Source organism: Phyllopteryx taeniolatus, chromosome 15, assembly GCF_024500385.1.
Source record: "Phyllopteryx taeniolatus isolate TA_2022b chromosome 15, UOR_Ptae_1.2, whole genome shotgun sequence".
Classification (NCBI taxonomy): Eukaryota; Metazoa; Chordata; class Actinopteri; order Syngnathiformes; family Syngnathidae; genus Phyllopteryx; species Phyllopteryx taeniolatus.
The window spans coordinates 21,309,722-21,330,486 of record NC_084516.1 but is presented as its reverse complement, the minus strand read 5'-3'; the positions used below and the strand labels follow the sequence as shown (position 1 = coordinate 21,330,486).

The 20,765-nt window shown below is 40.5% G+C and overlaps 1 protein-coding gene across 4 annotated transcripts in view; it reads right to left on the bottom strand.

Annotated features, from left to right (window-relative positions):
• The window catches only part of dcc (DCC netrin 1 receptor), a 301,630-nt gene that overhangs the window by 187,944 nt on the left and 92,921 nt on the right, over positions 1 to 20,765 (bottom strand). The window lies entirely within an intron of this gene.

Genomic DNA, 20,765 nt, shown 5'->3' with positions numbered 1-20,765 from the left:
CCGAAAACAAATCTAATCAACCCAACTTCAGTGGGTCAGTCGTGCTTACATTACTAAAGAGCTTTTTGTTTTTTCCACCGTGATGACTTTCAAATTCATTGACAGTTTTTGAAGTACGTCATCGAAAATGTGTGTCAATCATCTCTCGTCAATAAGAGGTTTTTTTTTTTTCTTTCAGGTTTTGAGTTGAAGTTAATGAGTTGAATTGACGCAAGGACAGCTATTAGAAAACAGAAGCACTAAAAGTTGACATCACAAAAATGCAGTGTTGGGCCAAAAAAGGCATTATGAGAAGCAGCCTACATGCATGGTCATAACATGACTGTTTTTAACATCAAATAGCTTTTCAGCCGAAAAGTAAACAGGTACAGTAATTAAGAGGAGTTCTAAACCATGAACCCACATTTAGTATTTTATCATTCAGTAAATTTACAAACCAAATTCAAATAGCTAAAATAATTATGTTGTACAAAACTGGGAGCAAATGCCATTTCACAAACTACAAACCAGTTTCATGACTACACAAATTCTCAAATATATGAGAAAAACTATTCAAGCATAGTTTAGATTCATTTCTAATTCGATACAATTTACTCTGAGGGAGTCAGTAAGGCTTCAGAAGTTGGGTGAGTTGATTCATAATAATTGAATACATTGCAGAGATAAGATTCAAGCAACAATAAGAAAAATGGAATTGTAATGTTGCTTAACCTAAAATAAAGCATACCACACCATCAGCTATGACATATTACTCAAACAAATTGGAGAAACTACGCATTAGAGGTATTGTTTTGGAATGGATAATCACTGCTCAAAATGTTTGGATAATACTTGTGGTGTTCCCAGGGGTCTGAATTGGGGCCCAAGTTATTCATTATATATATTTATAGATATATAGTTTTTGTGTATTTTTTAATTTATTTGCTGACAACAAACATTTTGTTATGTACAGTATGTATGTATGTACTGTATGAATGTATAGATTTTTGGTAAAAGAGGTAGGATCTAAATAAATGTGATCTTTATCTTATTCCTTGTCAGACCACAGCACATGGTGTTTCAGTGCGGAATATTTACATGTGTATTTAGTGTACTTTATGTAGTAATTAAAAAGTTCAAGCAATCAGTATTTTTAGTTGTATGAGGTGTGTTTTTCAGTACGTGGAGGGCATGTTGTGAATTTACTGTGTAACTGAACAAATATTGGAGATTGATGTGAGTCAAAAGAGAGACATTCAGAAGCAGTGCAAGGTTCATCCATCTGTTATTCTTATCCTCACTAGGATGGTAGATGTACCGGAGCCCATCCCAGCATGCTTTGGGTGAGAGGCGGGATACACCCTGAACTAGTCGCCAGCCAATCACAGGGCAGCAGTGCGAAGTAAGCATGTAAAGTAGCTAACTGACCAAACCATACTGCTATAAGCTGTCGTAAAATGTTGATTTACGACGGTACAAACAGGCTCACTTGATTCAGAACAGGATAATGACACGATTCACTGCTGTTATTGAAAAGCATCAAAAGACTGTGAAATGCCACGAGAGACAGAAAGCATTTCTGAACCATAACACAGATTCGAATGAAGCCTGAAGGGTCTCGTGTCGCAGTCGAGATTGTGGCGATGCTGTCAGTGATCCAAAACAACAAATATTCACCCTGTCAGGAAACACGCAACTGACATCCAGGAATGTCATGTCACTGTCACACACATTTAAAGAAATCCACACTTTGAAAGCCCTGATACAGTAAAAAAAAAAAAAAAAACAATATTAGAGGAGACGGGAGAGTGCAGGACGAATGAAAGACAAGTAGCAAACTCAAACGAAACAGCAAATCAGAAGCAGGAAGACGAAATGAGTCGAGATATGATTGAGAGTTTATTGGAGAGATGTAAAAATAAATAATCTGGTCATGAACATAGGAAAACTGATCAAGAAATGTCAAATAAAATTAGTTAGAAAGTAGATGAGCTGTATGTGTTTCCCATCAGTATATCATTAACTTTATCACTGCAGTTATGCTCTAATTAAGAGATAATGATTTCCTTTGAACACAGGACCGCTGCAGCTTCACAACACCAACAATGACACACGACAACTCGCACCGAAGTACATGTCCAGGAACCAGCCTATGAAACATGCAAATAGAATCCTCCATCTTCCACGAAACCACTAGAAGGTACCCAAAGAAAATTGAAATCCATCTCAAAGACGTTTTTTTCTACTCAGAAATAATAGAGACAATACCGGTCTTGTGGGCAAGTGGGCCTGAAGCATGATAGAACTGTCCCAACGTCATTGCGCCATAGGATTCACATGATAATGTTTTATGGCTCAATCCGGGTTTCACAACCTGGGAGTCTTATTTGGTAATGCAAAATGCACATTACATTTTGTGAATAATGGATTTGTCACAAATACTATGATAATACAGTATTTTTAATTCCTGTCTGTGACGAGATGCAGTGCAGGCCTACGAAGACTGACTCCTACCACTACTTTTAATTCATTCACCTACATTTTATTTTTATTTTTATTTTTTTTACTTTACCTTCATTTAAAATTTCGAGAGCGGAAAAGTGTCACTTTTAAGGTAAGCTTGCTAGCTTTGGCCACACCAACGCATGGACAATAGCTCATCTTACTGACTGTTTGTCTCTCCGACCGCCTTTCTTCTAAAAACTCCAACCGGATGAACGTGAGTACGGATTTGTGCAGTGTTGTACCTGAACTCTATTCTTCCCTCACTCGTGAACAAGACAATAGTACTAAAGGTAATTTGAGCAAATTTGCTATTACAGAAGTGTGTATCAAACTGGTAGCCCTGCACATGAATCAGTGCCCAAGAAGTACAGTAGCTCCCAGGTTCCAAAAGGTAGGTGATCCCTGAATGAAGCAATCATATCCAAAGCTCGAACGCAAATGCTGTGCGACTAAACGTCCTTCAGGCATGGGGGGATTGTTTGCTCTTGTGGGAGCCAAAACTAATTATTGCTCCAGAATCATTTGTCTTTGTAAAAACAACCCTAACTATTGATTTTATACAGTGGTGATGCTAACCCAATAATCCAACAGCTCTTCCTATTCAGCGAATCATTTATTGCAATTTTTTACTCAGAAAATTCCTCTCATTAGTGAAGAGATGAAAAAGACACTTTGCCTCAAACATGGTTAAACGGTTTGATTGGTGGAACCAATAGAGAAACTGAGGTACATAGTTTGGTTGCACGCTCACACCTTGAGGGAGGCTCATACAACTCATTTGCTTGCTCAAGCCTCTCCCCGGGGAACTCGTTAAAGAGCTATTTCCAGTCCTAGGATTTGCTATCAATCTATCTATTCTTGACATCATTTCTTAATCCCTTTTCTCTGGCATCGTACCAGCCACTTATAAGGAAACAGTTATTAGACCCTTACCTAATAAGACCCGAGATCAACTGAGATTCTTAGGAACCTTAGGCCACTTTCAAATCTCCCCTTTACACCCTCCCCTCCCCCCAAAAACGTATCACAACAGATAATCACATGGGCTCTCACAATCCACTTAAACTATTTCAGTCTGGATTCAGGCTTTAGCATTTTTCTAGTTTAGACTTTTCAGTATCACTGAGAGAAGACACACCGCGTAATTCAAATCATGGCATTTGCCGGGTTTACATGCAGACCTTTTGGTTATTCCGACTGAAATCATTCTGACTGAAGAGTGCGTGTGTTTTTTTTTAAAATACAGAGATGAAAAGTTAATATTGGTTGATTGAGCTACACAAAGCGAGACATGTGCGATTTATTAATGCAGACACATAGGCTTAATAACAGCTCGCAATGTAGAAAAACACAACTTTTTTAACATACGGGCTGGGCAATTCATCTCATTTTAATTGTGATCTCAATTTAGGATTAACAATTATAAAGCGCGTGCTGCGTGCAGGTGCAGCTGCAGGTGCTGCCCACTGCCCATTTGAGAGTTGGGCAGCGGAAGAAAAGAATACTTATAGCACAAATAATTTCGTAGTTACCTAAGTAGAGTATTTTTTTTCTTTTGCAGTCAAACTCTCATATGCAGGGGCGTCGTGTCCCAAAGTTTCGTGAGGGCAAAGCACAGACACCCAGGGGAAAAAAAATGCTTTAAATGCCATAAAATTCAAAATATTGGGAGGATGCTTCTGATATTTTCAGAGGTTGAAGCAGGCATAAAAATCTCTAGGAATGTCCACATACCTTTGGTGATAAATGATTACAGTTTTGTGACATTAAACAGCATGAAGCTTTTACTATATTGTGAGCAGATGGAGAGAATAACGCTAAACGGCCATGAATTTCAAAATATTGGAGCGATCGTTCCAATATTTTCAGGCATTAGTAGAGATGTCTGCATAACTGATTGATTGGTGATGGTGACGAATGTTTGCACTTTTGTGACATTAAGCTTTGTTAAGCTTTTTCTCTGTAGAGGAGTTTCCAAAAGGGCTCCAATGAAATCGAACACGTTCAATTTCACCGCGACTCCCTGCCGACCCGGCTGGTCTCCAGGAGACTCAAGCAGACGTCATGGAAACGACCCCGCAACAACGGACACTCGAGTCGTCATCAGGTTGCCAACTAGTCTCCAGGTAAAAGAGCTAGGGGTCTTTATTTTAAATCTGGAATTATAGTAAGCAAGTATTTCAATGACCACCAAGGGATAATATATTCAATATGTAACACCTTCAAATGTAGTTTGCATCTTCTTTCTATGCATTATTAGATGTAGTAAAAAAAAAAAAAAAAATGAATATAGAAGTGACAGATTGTGATTATGAGATTCCAGAATATTTGATTGCTTAAAAAAACCAAAACAACAAAAGGAAAAGACTGCAGGTTTAACATTGATTACCTGGTAACCGGAGGAGACATGTTTACAAAAGTCTTTCTTCGTGGCCCTTTGTGTTTCAAATGACAACAGGCAACACATGAATACGGTTCTGCTTCCTGAGGGAAACAGCCGAGGGGAGCTATTCACATGTTAATATGATCCATCAACAACCAGCTGATCTCCAACATACACGATAATCTAGAGTCTGGCTTGTCTGCACAATGGATACACCCACCGTCACCTGGATACTCTGCAACTGGTGAGCAAAAAGGAATGGTTGTTATTTGTAGGAGCACATACACACTCACTTATTATGTCTTCGTATCAATGATGCTGCTTTTATATCTGCACCAACTTCCAATCAGCATTCAAATGGAAATGGACTCTATCATTTATTTCAATGAACATCTGCGTGTGTGTGTCTGTCTTTGCGGGGGAAAGAGAATCTAGTGGAGGACACTCAGGCACCATTCACTTCAACTCTTATTTCTCCCCATGTGAACATAAACTCCTTAGCAGTCTCTTTAACGTCTTAACTGCACCTTAACCATGAATTGCCTGCCATTGAGAACGTCGGTCAAACACACATGTTATCCTTTATGATGTCTGAAGCAATTCATGACCTGAAAAGCAACTATAATACAAGAATATAAACTCTTTTCAAATTAACCGATTAAAGGTTGTGATACAGTACACAAAAATAATTCACAAAATAATTTTGGAATGGAATATGGAATATGAAAAATGTTCACAATTACACAATTAAAACTATGTTTTCTCTTGTGTTAAAAGCAATGATTTAAATTACGGGCGTCAGACCTTCCACCGCGCCAGTGAAGTGAAATATTTTTTTAGCAATTATTGTATGTGGAACCCCGTTGCACTAAAAAAAAAAAAAAAAAAGATTAACAACAACAACAAACACATTTTTCAAACAAATACTGCTTGGATTCATGAACTATGCTTCCGGGCGCTCAGTTGTACGTTCTCATTCGTGCTACGTGTCATGTATTTCAGGGATCTTTTTTCATGTAAATTAGCCCTCAGCATGGTTCCCAAGAAGTGGAAAGTGCAGGTGATTGTGCTATTAAGATGCCCTGGAAAGTCTCGCCTTGGCAGAGGCAAGTGTGCAGTACGCAACGTTTTATTGAATTGTTTCTTCTGCAGAGCTGTCAATGCCATACTTAACAGTATAGGCGGTTCCATTCCTATGAGCGTGGAAAGGGACCATGCTGATCGTCACTGCTGCCGGTGCATGGAACAGAGCGCCACGGTGCAGGGAAGCTCGTTTACAACGTGTCTGTTCTTCTCTGTGATACCTGTTTTATATTTGACAAACATGCATGTGGTTCTTATAACTGCGTTAATTGTACTAACATTGCAACTCATGGTGCCAGATTCACCGCCATCCATCCATCCATCCATCCATCCATCCATCCATTTTCTACCACTTATCCGGGTCGGGTCACGGGGGCAGTAGCTTTAGCAGGGACGCCCAGACTTCCCTCTCCCCAGCCACTTCATCCAGCTCTTCAGGGGGGATCCCGAGGCGTTCGCAGGCCAGCCGAAGGACATAGTCTCTCCAGCGTGTCCTGGGTCGTCCTCGGGGTCTCTTCCTGGTGGGAAGTGCCCGGAGCACCTCACCAGGGAGCCGTCCGGGAGGCATCCGAATCAGATGCCCCAGCCACCTCATCTGGCTCCTCTCGATGTGGAGGAGCAGCGGCTCTACTCTGAGATCCTCCCGGATGACCGAGCTTCTCACCCGTTCTCTAAGGGAGAGCCCGGACAGCCTGCGGAGGAAACTCATTTCGGCCGCTTGTATCCGGGATCTTGTTCTGTCTGTCACAACCCACAGCTCGTGACCATAGGTGAGGGTAGGAACGAAGATCGACCGGTAAATTGAGAGCTTCGTCTTTCGGCTTAGCTACTTCTTTACCACAACGGACCGATACAAAGTCCGCATCACTGCAGACGCTGCACCGATCCGCCTGTCGATCTCCCGTTCCATTCTTCCCTCACTCGTGAACAAGACCCCAAGATACTTGCACTCCTCCACTTGGGGCAGGATCTCATCCCCGACCTGGAGAGGGCACGCCACCCTTTTCCGACTGAGGACCACGGTCTCAGATTTGGAGGTGCTGATTCTCATCTTCACACTCGGCTGCAAACTGCTCCAGTGAGAGTTGGAGGTCACGGATTGATGAAGCCAACAGAACCACATCATCTTCAAAAAGCAGAGATGCAATACTGAGGCCACCAAACCGGACCCCCTCTACGCCTCGGCTGCGCCTAGGAATTCTGTCCATAAAAGTTATGAACAGAATCGGTGACAGAGGGCAGCCTTGGCGGAGTCCAACCCTCAACGGAAACAATTTAATTATTTTGTACTCCCAGTCAATCCTGCTCCATTTCACTTCCTCAGTATATAATATGCAGTACATGTCTGCCTTCGTCATCGTAATAAATACATCATGCTTCATCAGATTCAGATCGAAATACATAGAAAAAAAGATATTTTCAACATCATATGTAACAAACCACTTTGAGGTCAATGACACATAAATAAATCAGGAAAAAATAGCACCTTATATATAATGTAAACAATGTCAGAATTTAAAGCCAGGGTAAACACTTGGTTTTTGGCTTTCCTGTTTTGAGTTTGCAGGTTCTCGCCATGCTTGCAGAGGGTTTCTCTGTGTCCTACGGTTTCCTCCCAGATTCCAAAAACATGCATGTTAGCTTCAGTGAAGACTGTCCTTCAGTGTAAACGTGAGTGTGAATGGTTGTTTGTCTATACAATATGTACTGTGCAATTGGTTGGCGACCAGTCCAGTGTATAACCCGCCTCTCGCCCAAAGTCAGCTAGGATAGGCTCCAGCTCACCCGAATGAGAATAAGCGGTATAGAAAATGAATGGATGCTAGTGTCACAGAATAGATTGTTGTTAGTATTAGAGGTTCCACTGTATTTTGAATAATTTTCCCCAAATATTTACATGCATTTTCTAGAGTAACTCGCGCCGCTTAATTAGACCTATTAGAATTTTCATTCTGTCTCATCGCAGCACGATGAGACTGTAAATACAACCCCAATTCCAATGAAGTTGGGACGTTGTGTTAAACATAAATAAAAACAGAATACAATGATTTGCAAATCATGTTCGACCTACATTTAATTGAATACACGATAAAGACAAGATATTTAATGTTCAAAGTGATAAACTTGATTGTTTTCAGCAAATAATCATTAACTTAGAATTTTATGGCTGCAACACGTTCCAAAAAAGCTGGGACAGGGTCATGTTTACCACTGTGTTACAGCACCTTTTCTTTGAACAACATTCAATAAAGTTTGGGAACTGAGGACACTCATTGTTGAAGCATTGTAGGTGGAATTCTTTCCCATTCTTGCTTGATGCACAATTTCAGCTGTTCAACAGTCCGGGGTCTCCGTTGTCGTATTTTACGCTTCATCATGCGCCACACATTTTCAATGGGAGTCAGGTCTGGACTGCAGGCAGGCCAGTCAAGTACCCGCACTCTTTTACTACGAACCCACGCTGTTGTAACACGTGCAGAATGTGGTTTGGCATTCTCTTGCTGAAATAAGCAGGGGCGTCCATGAAAAAGACGTTGCTTGGATGGCAGCATATGTTTCTCCAAAGCCTGTATGTACCTTTCAGCATTCATGGCGCCTTCACAGATGTGTAAGTTACCCATGCCATTGGCACTAACACAGCCCCATACCATCACAGATGCTGGCTTTTGAACTTTGCGGATGGTTCTTTTCCTCTTTGGCCCGGAGGACACGACGTCCACAATTTCCAAAAACAATTTGAAATGTGGACCCGTCGGACGACAGAACACTTTTCCACTTTGCATCAGTCCATCTTAGATGAGCTCGGGCCCAAAGAAGCCGGCGGCGCTTCTGGGTGTTGTTGATAAATGGCTTTTGCTTTGCCTAGTAGAGTTTCAAGTTGCACTTACGGACATAGCGCCGGACTGTATTTACTGACATTGGTTTTCTGAAGTGTTCCTGAGCCCATGTGGTGATATCCTTTACACACTGATGTCGTTTTTTTGGTGCAGTGCCGCCTGAGACATCGAAGGTCACGGGCATTCAATGTTGGTTTTCAGCCTTGCCACTTACATGCAGTGATTTCTCCAGAGTCTCTGAACCTTTTGATGATATTATGGACCGTAGATGATGAAATCGCTTAATTCCTTGCAATTGTACGTTGAGGAACATTGTCCTTCAACTGTTGGACTATTTTCTCCCGCACTTGTTCACAAAGAGGTGAACGTCGCCCCATCTTTGCTTGTGAATGACTGAGCAATTCAGGGACGCTCCTTTTCTACCCAATCACGGCAGCCACCTGTTCCCAATGAGCCTGTTCACCTGTGGGATGTTCCAAACACGTCTTTGATGAGCATTCCTCAACTTTCTCACTCTTTTTTTCCACCTGTCCCAGGTTTTTTAGAATGTGTTGCAGCCATAAAATTCCAAGTTCATGATTATTTGAACATCAGTTTGAACATTAAATAGCTTGTCTTTGTAGTGTATTCAATTAAATATAGGTAGAATATGATTTGCAAATCATTGTATTCTGTTTTTATTTATGTTTAACACAACATCCCAACTTCATTGGAATTGGGGTTGTATTTACTATGGGTAATAAACTCTGAAGCCCATGCGGTTTGACAGCCCAGCGTATTTATGTTCCTGCTGAGAGACACAACTAGGCTGGGACACCTGAGGCCAATCTTAACTGTTTGTCTCAGCCAGAGCTGTCTGTCAGGAGAGCAGCTAAAGCTTACGAGAAGGAAGTCCCCCCTGACAAACAATGGGAAGGAAAGATGAAGGAAGCTGACAAACATGATAACAACCAGAACAAAAAACCAAACCAGGCTGAGAGAGTGCAATGACTGGCCAATACCAGGCAACAGTGAAATACAGACAAATATTATAAAGTATTTTAAAATATAAATATCAGATTGGCCTTAGATTGGTGAGTCCATTATCTATTATTATCTACCGCTTATCCTGTTCAGGGTCAAAGGTAAACTGGAGCCTAAGTCATCAGGACTCTCTCCTTTATTTGTACTTTTCCACCATTTTTTATCATTTAATGTTGGTTTTGCATCATGCTAACCTGTTGAACTATTTACAGCCTTTTTAGCTGTGACATTCTTTCGTGGAAAATATCAGCACTTGTTGTGTGTGCCTGGGATTCAGCAGCCCCTTTACAACTTTCACCTTTATTTACACTTTTCACCCTTTCTGTTTGTGTTTGTACTATTAAAGCCGTTTAACCATAATATATATACAGTGCCGTGAAAAAGTACTGGGCCCCTTCTAAAATGTTTATATTTTTGCATAGTTTCCCCACTTTAATGTTTAAGATCATGAAACAAATGTCAATGTCAGACAAATATAACCCAAGTGAACTTAAAATGCGGTTTTTAAATGGTGTTTTTTCTTTTTTTTTTTTTTTTTTTTTTAAATAAATACCTGGCCCTGTGTGAAAAATAAATTACCCCCTTATTAAAGCACAAGTTAATTGTGGCTAATCACAACTTTTGGTTAATGTTCACCGATCACACCCAAGCCTGATTAGTTCCAGACCTGCTCAATCAAGAAATAAACTCAACCCGAATCTGTCACGACAAAATCAAGTCGGACAAAAGATCTAAAAAAGCTGCAACAAAATGACACGATCCAAAGTAATTCCAGAACAGTCGAGAAATAAAGTAATTGACATCTACCAGTCTGGAACGGGTTACAAAGCCATTTCTAAAGCTTAAGATTCCAGCGAACCATAACGACAGCCATTATCCTCACATGGAAAAAGCATCAGTGGTGAACCTTCCCAAGAGTGACCAGCCTACAAAGATTACCCCAAGAGAACAGCAATGACTCATCCAGGAGGCCACAAAGGAACTCAGGACAACTTCGAAAGAACTGCGGGCCTCTCTTGCCACAGATAAGGTCAGTGTTTATGACACAACAATAAGGAAGAGACTGGGAAAAAATGGCATCCATGGCAGAGTTCCAAGGCAAAAACCACTGCTGATCAAACAGAACATCAAGGCTCATCTTACTTTTGCAAAAAAAAAAAAAAGAAACAAAAAAAATAAATATCTGAATGATTCCCAAGACTTTTGGAGAATATTATATGGCCTGATAAGATGAAAGTTGAGCTGTTTGGAAGGTGTCTCAGTGTAGCACAGCATTTCAGAAACCAACATCATACCAACAGTCAAACATGGTGGTGGTTGTGTGATGGTCTTCGGATGCTTCGCTCCGTCAGGACCTGGACAACTTGCTAATGATTCATGAACCCATGAATTCTGCTCTTTAACACAAAATCCTGAAGGAGAATATTCAGCCATCAGCTTGTGACCTCAAGCTGAAGCGAACTTTGGTTCAGCAGAGGGATAACGATCCAAAACACACCAGCAAGTCAACTTCTGAATGGCTTAAAAAAAACAAAATGAAAGTTTTGGAGTGGCCGGGTCAAAGTCCAGACCTAAATCAAATGCAGTCGCAGTGGCATGACCTTCATGCTCGAAAACCCTCCATTTTTGCTGAATTCAAACAATTCGGCAAGGAAGAGTGGGCCAAAATATCTCCACAGAGATGTGAAAGACTCATTGCCAGTTACAGAAAAAGCTTGATTTCATTTGTTCATCCATCCACTGAGGATGGACCAAGCAGTTATTAGGTTTCGGGGGGCATTACTTTTTCACACAGGGTCAGGTAAACATGAATCATTTTTTTCCCACATTAATAAATGAAATCATCATTTAAAAAAAGCATTTTAAGTTCACTTGGGATATACTTGTCTAATATTTACATTTATTTGATGATAAAGATCAAAGTCGGGAAACTATGCAAAAATCTAAGAATTTGAGAAGGGGACAAATACTTTTTCACAGCGGTACATTATATATTTTTTTGTTGTTGTTTTATTTTTTTTGTTTTTGTTTTTTGCACAGAATATTGTCTACAATGAGACAAGCGAGGTGTTTCACCCCAGCATGGACTTGTCCAGTTTCCACTCGGCGATGGATGTAGCCCGGCAGAGATATGGAGATGGACGAGAGCTGCCGCTGAAATGAAGTCAAGTAAAAGTGATAGAGAGGATGTGAATGTGAACCATTCGTTCCGTATTCGTGTTACTCACCAATGGACAAAAACTTAACTAGAAAACTGCAGACGTTTGTTTACATTCAAACTTCGGCCTGCAGTCAAGGCGAGTGATCGCGAAATTACAATTTCATCATCCCGGCACCCTCGTTGTGGTAAGTGGAGACATGTTGCTCTCTCTCATCTACTAATGACTAACACATGTTGGACTGTGCAATGAACGGAAATCAAACTCTGGACCTCCTGTATGCCAAATACCAATGTGGAGGAAGCTCGTATTCGATTGGAAAAGAATATTCATTCATTCATTCATTCTTTCATTGTGGTTTAAGTGTTATGTTCCTTCGCGTATACAGCACTTTGTTACAGCTGCATTTTATTGTTAAAGTGCTTTCCGAGGTGAAGTAGTGTTTTTCAATAAGCTATAACACAACAACAAACAACAATTACAAATTAAAACATAGGCACTGTTCAAAATCTGCATAAAATCTGATATTAACTCTGACAAGAAATATCCCAAATATTGGAGGATTGCAAATGCTAGACAAGAACAGCGCATGCAGTAATAGGAATCACAATTCAAAGATTCATTCCAAATTTCCCCAAAGTCTGCCCCTCCAAGAGAGACAGATGGTAAATATGAACAGATGTCTGTAACTGATGAGCACACATTTGTTCTGTTTAGAACAATCTGGGCAAGATGTCTTTCCACAAGGTCATATTTAGTATTCTGAGTCCCTTTTTGATCAGTTTTTTGGTTTTAAACTCCAACAGAAGATGATAGGTAGCGAGAACCAAGGTGATTTAAATCGGGCTGAGCCGCACTGAAAGGTTGTGTGAAGTCCCCCTCTTTCCCCCTCTGTAACTCGATTGAGTTGAAATCCTGGATTACAAAGCTTAAAACACAAAGGGACTCATCAGGTTGATTTGATTCATCAACTGGGTGGTTTGGGCAGCCACATTAAAAACCTGCAGTCAGGCAGAATGTAGTGAGGAGGGGTACTACCCTGGACAGACTGAGATGGATTAAACAGTCTGAACGTACAAGACCGAAGAGGCTTTAATCCGTAACCATACAAACTCACCGTGACATTGGGGGTTGGGTTATAAAAACGGAGAGAGTTCTGTCCAACAACAATAGTGTACAGACTCCTTCACAAGCAGCTTTATGGGTATAACAGAAAACTAAACATTGTGTTGAGAGAGCAAACGCGAGTCAATCAGGGGACTGCTCCTGCAGATGTCGCCTTCACTGCCAGGGCTAAAACAAGGTACCAAAGAGAAAAACAATGCAATCCTTGTTTTGGATGCTAGTCCGAATGCAATTAAAGTAACTGCCATACGCAATCACCAGCTCTGCTGATGCTGGCAAATTCGGGCTTATATCACAAAGGTTTCTTTAAATCATTTATAGTCCAGCAGTTTTCTACACTATGTGCACCCAAATGGAGAGTTTCATTGAACCATCATTAGTAAAAATCTTATTCATTAACAAGCACAAACCTGTGAGTGATTGAAAATGTATGGTTGCCTGGCGACCATAATGTATTCCCACTACCAACATCTTTTGAATTTACATACAGTACATACCTGGGAATAAATGCATCTACATACTGAGGAAGTTGGCAAATTACAACTCACCAACTCTTCAGGCCAATATTTTAGTCTTCACCCTAAAATGTAAATACATATATTTGAATGCTTTTGCATATCCTATCACAATCCAGCTCATTCGATTTTGAGAATAAACTTTTCCTCAATTTGACGTCAGCCTGTGCCTGGTTTTCTGTCACGCACTAAAAACTGCTGAAGTTCAACCATTTCCGAACTCATCACGGGACAGAATCTGCTCTTATCAAAGTGCTAAATGATATAAAGTTGAATACTGACTCGGGAAAGGTGTCAATTCTGGTCTTGTTGGACCTCAGTGCGGCTTTTGATACGGTAGATCATAATATACTCCTGAACAGGTTGGAAACGTGGGTAGGACTAAATGGAACAGTCCTTAAATGGTTCAGGTCCTACCTGGAGGAAAGGAGTTATTTTGTAACCTTTGGAAGTGTTCAATCTCATCGAATGGCAATGACCTATGGGGTCCCTCAAGGGTCAGTTCTCGGACCCCTCCTGTTCAGCCTCTATATGCTACCCTTCGGTCAAATTCTTCAGAACTTTAATTTTGACTATCATAGCTATGCAGATGACACACGGTTATATCTAGCAGTGTCTCCAGATGACTACAGTTCAATTAAGATGTTGTGTCACTGTCTAAAACAGATAACTATCTGGATGAGCCAAAATCTTCTTCAATTAAACCACAACAAAACTGAGATCATTGTTTTTGGCAATAAAGAAATGAGGATTGCTGTTAGTAAATACCTGGGGTCACTCTCCTTAAAAAACAAAGACCATCTCTGAAACCTTGGTGTTCTGATAGATTCCGACCTGAGTTTCAACAGTCATATCAAATCAATTACTAAACTGCCTTCTACCATCTGAAGAACATATCCAGAGTGAAGGCTTGCATGTGTCAAGCAGAACAGGAGAAGCTTATCCATGCTTTTATCTCACGTAGACTTGACTATTGTAATGGTCTTCTGACCGGACTCCCTCGAAACAGCATTAAAGAGCTGCAGCTCATTCAGAATGCTGCAGCTCGGGTTCTGACCAGAACAAAGAGGTCAGAGCTTATTACTCCAATTCTAAAGTCTTTACACTGGCTTCCAGTCAGTTTTGGAATAGATTTTGAAGTTCCGCTACTGGTCTTTAAAGCACTAAACGGTTTAGGTCCTGAATACATGCATGAAATGCTAATTGAATATAAACCCAGTAGGGCTCTGAGATCGACAGACTTAGGTCAAATAGTGGAGCACAGAGTCCAAAGCAAACATGGTGAAGCAGCATTTAGCTATTATGCTGCACACAAATGGAATAGGTTGCCAACAGACGTGACCTCAGCCCCAAGTGTGCATGTTTTGAAGTCCAGGTTAAAAACTCTTCTTTTTTCCCATGCTTTTTAGTGCATTTTAAATGATATTTCTTGCACTGTATGCTGTTTTAATTTTATTTAGTTTGAAATGTTTATAAGCTGTTTTTTTCTTTGTTTTTAAACGCACACATGTAAAGGACATTGAGTTACCGTGTGTATGAAATGCAGGAATCCCCAGCTATATGCATTCACTACACGCCCATTCTACCAATCTAACATCACAGATCAGTTTCCTTTGCCAATGTTCGTCTTTGCTTTGTTCGTTATGTGTTTTTTCTGTATTGTTTCCCTGTAGATTCCCCGTGTTAGATCATTATATTTTCCATAAAATTCACTACCTGCATTGTTGTGTGCGTTTGGGTTTGAGGAAAGAAACCTCCCGTCTTGAACTCTTATCAAAATTTCATAAACTGGAGCAACCTTCAGATTACGAGACTGATAAAAATGTTTCTCGTCGATTTTCCTAAATTTTATCCACATAAAAAGTGAGGGGGTGCCCCTTTTGCTAGATAAAATTTTTAAAAAAATTTCTTATTCTTTTCTACTAAATTAACTACATTTTTAGTTAACCGTATACACTACAGTGGTGTAGAAGTTAAATTAAAAATGTGAAAAATCGAGGTGATTTACACCAATGTGGTACAATAGGTGACAAAGTAAAATATCTGACAACATGTATTCCACCTGCTGGTTGGCCTGGTTCATTTTTTGGCAGACAGAAAGCCTCACTTCTGATTACTGAAGAGGTTCCCTTCCCTGCAGGAGCTGTGGGACCCTGCCTCCTTTTTCTTTCATATCTTCCCATCTGCACTACAGTTTCTGGGTAGTGATAGCACACCGGCCAACACCACAGCAGGAGGGGGTGGCAGCTTTCTAAATGTGTTCTACACTCAAAGTAATTCATTGAGGCTGTAATGTAGCAGCAGAAGAACCCCAAAGCCGTTTTCACATTGCATCCCGGTAAATTGGTGCATCAGAGGTGCAACATTAGAGTTGGGACATCAAACTGTACATTCACTCTGCAGTTGCGCTTTGCCCCAGTAAAACAATAACAAAGTGCGTTGAAATCAGAGTGTCAGTGTCCATTCTGTCAAGGATCAAATGAGTCTATTTTCTGAATGTTTAAAGGTAACAAATGCAACAAAAAAATCCCAAGGTTCAAAGATCTGGCCATATAGAACCAAAATACGTAGCTTAGTTTTATATTGGACAATGCAACACTTTCGGTTTTTGTGTACCGGTCTTGTAAAAGCGCTTAGTGGCCAGCACCTTTGTACACACAATTTGTGACTGGAAGGAAATCGAAATAAGTTGTGGAAACATTTTGCTTACAAGGCCACCAGTCGGGGCAAGACGAACAATACTACAAACAAAGACAGCGTGATATCAAGCTGCCTCGCTGAACGGCATCGTCACAGAGTTACTGACAGGCAGGTTAACGAATTTGATGCATTCAAATGATGATGATGGTGATGATGACGATGATGATGATGATTCGTTATTACATCACCTGCTGCTATATATACATAAAGATGTAAAACTGTATATAGATATTGATTCACAAGGAAATGTTATGGTTATCCACAGCTCGTTTTTGAAATACTGTGAACAATATCTACAGTTGATGCTTATCAAATCTTATCATAAGTGCTCATTATTTTTCCAAACTTTCAAAATTATGCTGTCCTGAATTTATTGTTCAAATCCATCATAATCAAAGGCAGATGTAATGATGTGTGGGTAATGTTGGACAATATCGGGTTCGTAAGTTAATTAACAAATGCTTCCTACCATATATATTTAATTACATTTAATGTTAATACAATTGAATATGTTTATGTGTGTACAGAGCACACAGTAACGTATTCGTGGCTAATCATAGAAAGAGCGTTTCAAGTTCATAAAGGCATCTGCCCCCGCGACCCGACCTAGGAGAAAAATGGATGAATGGATGGATGAACATATTTTGAGGTGGTGCAGTAAGCGACAGTAAAGTTTCATGCCCCGTATTCGGTAGACAATGTCCAGCTATTGTCGACACACGTGGCTGTAATTGTTGCTGATGTGCTGTGTGTTGCAGTGTTAGTAAAAGTAAAAGTAAAAGAGATCACTTTCAAATAAACCCCGCATGCCTGGATTGATTTATTTGTGTCCATCTGTGCGACAGATGCCATATTTAAATGAGAAGAAAATACATTGTACTGGCACAACCTCTGAGGTAACATTTATTATATGAACCAAGCCATTCAACTAACAACTTAACAAATGACTAATTATGAAACTGCACATGACTAGATGACCGATAATTGTGCAAAACACTTTCAATTCTGTACGCAGGTGGAGCTTTTCAATGGACAGCGTTTCATACAACACTTGGGTTATTATGATATTTATATATTTAAGAGAAATGCGAGGTGACATGAGTAATAGCTGCTGTGCTAGTTCTGTTTCCCTTTTTCTGGGTTCATTAGGTTCCTAATAGGAACCAGCTAAATGAGCCGGGTCACTCTCATTATTATAGGACGTAACATACATCAGTTATCCTGATCATCTAATCATGGTCACTACCCTGTGGAGTGAGTTTATAAACATTATCACCAAGCTACAGCTAGCAATCAGTCTATAATGGCCCCCATATAATGAAAAAAATCAAAATAAACTTAATCCAAAATGATACATGACACTGGACATATTTTTTTTCTGATGACAATACATAGCTCCTCAAAACAATATAGATATTTCTTCAAGAATTTCAGAAAGTGATAATTTACTGATTTATTTTAAAGTCAGGAAAGGTGAACTAATTGTTTGAAATGTTTTCAAATGTCCTGATATTAACACTGTGCACATAATGTATGCATTCAAATGTTAGACTTTAGTATGAAACTTTTGCAAACAGGGTAGTGTGGTAGTTGACATAGCTAACTTTTGTCCGGATGGTGTGGTCTCAAATCCTCACTTAATGTCCCACGAAAGTCATCATCAAAACAGCAATGCAATTTGCAAAACGTCTTGTGATGCAATGATACTGTGTGCATTGGAGACACAATACAAGAAGTTGGTGAGCTGGCGCATATGGCCTACATGGCCTACAACTGCAGATTGCAGTATTACCAGTCAATTTTACAGGTGTGAACTAGGACCATTTTACTGTTTTTGTCTGTTGGTGAAAAAAATTAAATCTTTTAACCAGGATAATCGTAAGACACAAAGTGAAAAAACAGCAAGTGAAAATTAAATATAAAAACCTCAAGTCTGATTGACTCACTCTTTGGGACCGGCTCACTATTTCGGTTCCTGAACGGCTCTTCAGATTGTTTTGTTACTGAAGTTAATTTATTATGCAAAAATAATGTAAAATTAGTCCAATATTTTCCATTATATTACAACCCCAATTCCAATGAAGTTGGGATGTTGTGTTCAACATAAATAAAAACAGAATACAATGATTTGCAAATCATGTTCAACCTATATTTAATGGAATACACTACAAAGACAAGATATTTCATGTTCAAACTGTTAAACTTGATTGTTTTTAGCAAATAATCATGAACTTAGAATTTGATGGCTGCAACACGTTCCAAAAAAGCTGGGACAGGTGGCAAAAAAGACCGAGAAAGTTAAGGAATGTTCATCAAACACGTGTTTGGAACATCCCACAGGTGAACAGGCTCATTGGGAACAGGTGGGTGCCATGATTGGCTAGAAAAAGGATTTCTTCATCTACGGTCCATAGTAGCATCAAAAGGTTCAGAGAATCTGGAGTAATCACTGCATGTAAGCGGCAAGGCCGAAAACCAACACTGAATGCCCGTGACCTTCGATCCATCAGGCGGCACTGCATCAAAAACTGACATCGATGTGTAAAGGATATCACCGAATGGGCTCAGGAACACTTCAGAAAACCAATGTCAGTAAATACAGTTCGGCGCTACATCCGGAAGTGCAACTTGAAACTCTACTATGCAAAGCAAAAGCCATTTATCAACAACACCCAGAAGCGCTCTGCGATTGGCTGGCAAACAGTTCAGGGTGTACCCCGCCTCCTGCCCAATGATAGCTGGGATAGGCTCCAGCACGCCCTAGTGAGGGTCTAGGCCCTAGTAGACAAGTTAATCTTATCTACAGTTAAGATTGGCATTAACAAAAGCAAGTTGCTGAGCTCTGAGGAGCAGATCTGGTTTCTTCTGTCGCAAATTATTTGTTGGCTCCTGTTTTGGAGAAGGTTCTCTCAGAAGGGACTGACATTGCTACAATGTGCAACAGTGGCATTAGACACACTGAAACCTTCATTAATACCAGGTTCAAATGCTTGTCTTTTATTCTTCTCATTGCACAGCCTCTTGCTCTAGTTCTCACTCCGTCTGTCTGCAGCTGTGTATGCTCCCGCCCCTCCCTCTCTTTGCTCAGCGCAGTCAGAGAGAGAGAGAGAGACGGCGGCACACATATTGACCAATAACGTGGGGGCTCTCTCTTCAGTGAACGATGAAAGCGGCTCCCAATCACAAGCTGGTTGTCATCGTTCGCTTCAACGATCCGGATCTTGGAGCCGTTTCGTTCGTGACCGACACATCCCTAAGAAGCAGTACGGCCTGGGTGAATAACCAGTCAATTAAAGAGAGATGCTCGACGAAGCATGCCACACCTATGGGCAAATTAGAGCCTTCAGTGAACCTACAGTAACATACATGTAGTGTGTGATCAGAGAAAGCACAGCAGCACAGAAGAACATTGGACCAAGTGCAAAGCAGTACAGTGTTTCTAAAGCTGCAGCATACACTGCGATTTTACAGTTTATAGTTTTTAATTCCAACTGACACTTTATGAGAGTCTATTTGATCTCACTACCGGCGACATTGGCGTGACGGCCACAGCTGATTAGTCGCAGTGACTCAGGAGGCCAAAATATTGCTTGCGACTACCTCATGGAGACCTTACAGAGACATAACTCCAGTTGCAGACAGAATTAGTCTCTGTGACACCTTCAAAACCGACTGGAGACTTAAAAATGTCTCCAAAATGCCTCAGATGAAATCGAATTTGTTCACTGCTACTCCTTGGCGACCCGACTAGTCTCCAGGAGACTTTGCAGAAATGTCTCTTCAACCAGCGGACACTCGAGTCGTCATCAGGTCTCCAGGCCAGGTTGGAGTGCAACAGAAGCTCAAAGCTAACAAGTGATGTGCTACCACCAAACAGAATGTCCGAGAGAAACGAATTGACTGATCACGCTGCACATTCTAGTTGTAGCTGTTCCACAGTAATCTCGTCGATATCAGTAGCGCACTTTCAAACTGTTGCTATCAAAATAAATCAAGAAGAAGAAGGCATTTCCATCATCTATGGACGAGGAATGCAAACGGTAAAATCAAGGCTAACAACAAAGTGATGTGATTATAGCTATTGAGTGTGCCATCTGTGCCAAAAGGTCAAAGAGAGACAAGCCCATATAGACACACTTTAACAGTATGCATTTACAGTATCTGGCTGTTCACCTGCTCACCTATCCAGTGAGGGGGGACAGCTTGGAGGTTGGGAAATCCAGTCATAACACTGCTTCCACTGTATGAGATCACTCTTGGGACATACCAAACTTTTGATGAGCCAGAAATCCATCCTACGGTCACACGACCAGTCGGGAGATGCCGATTGTTGCCTGTATCCCCCTACACACTGCGTAACGGCCTAACTAGACTTGAAATCAGCCCATATCCATAAAAGAGTCAGTGAACATAGAATTGGGCATGAAATAGGCTTTATTCACACAGTGTAGCTTTG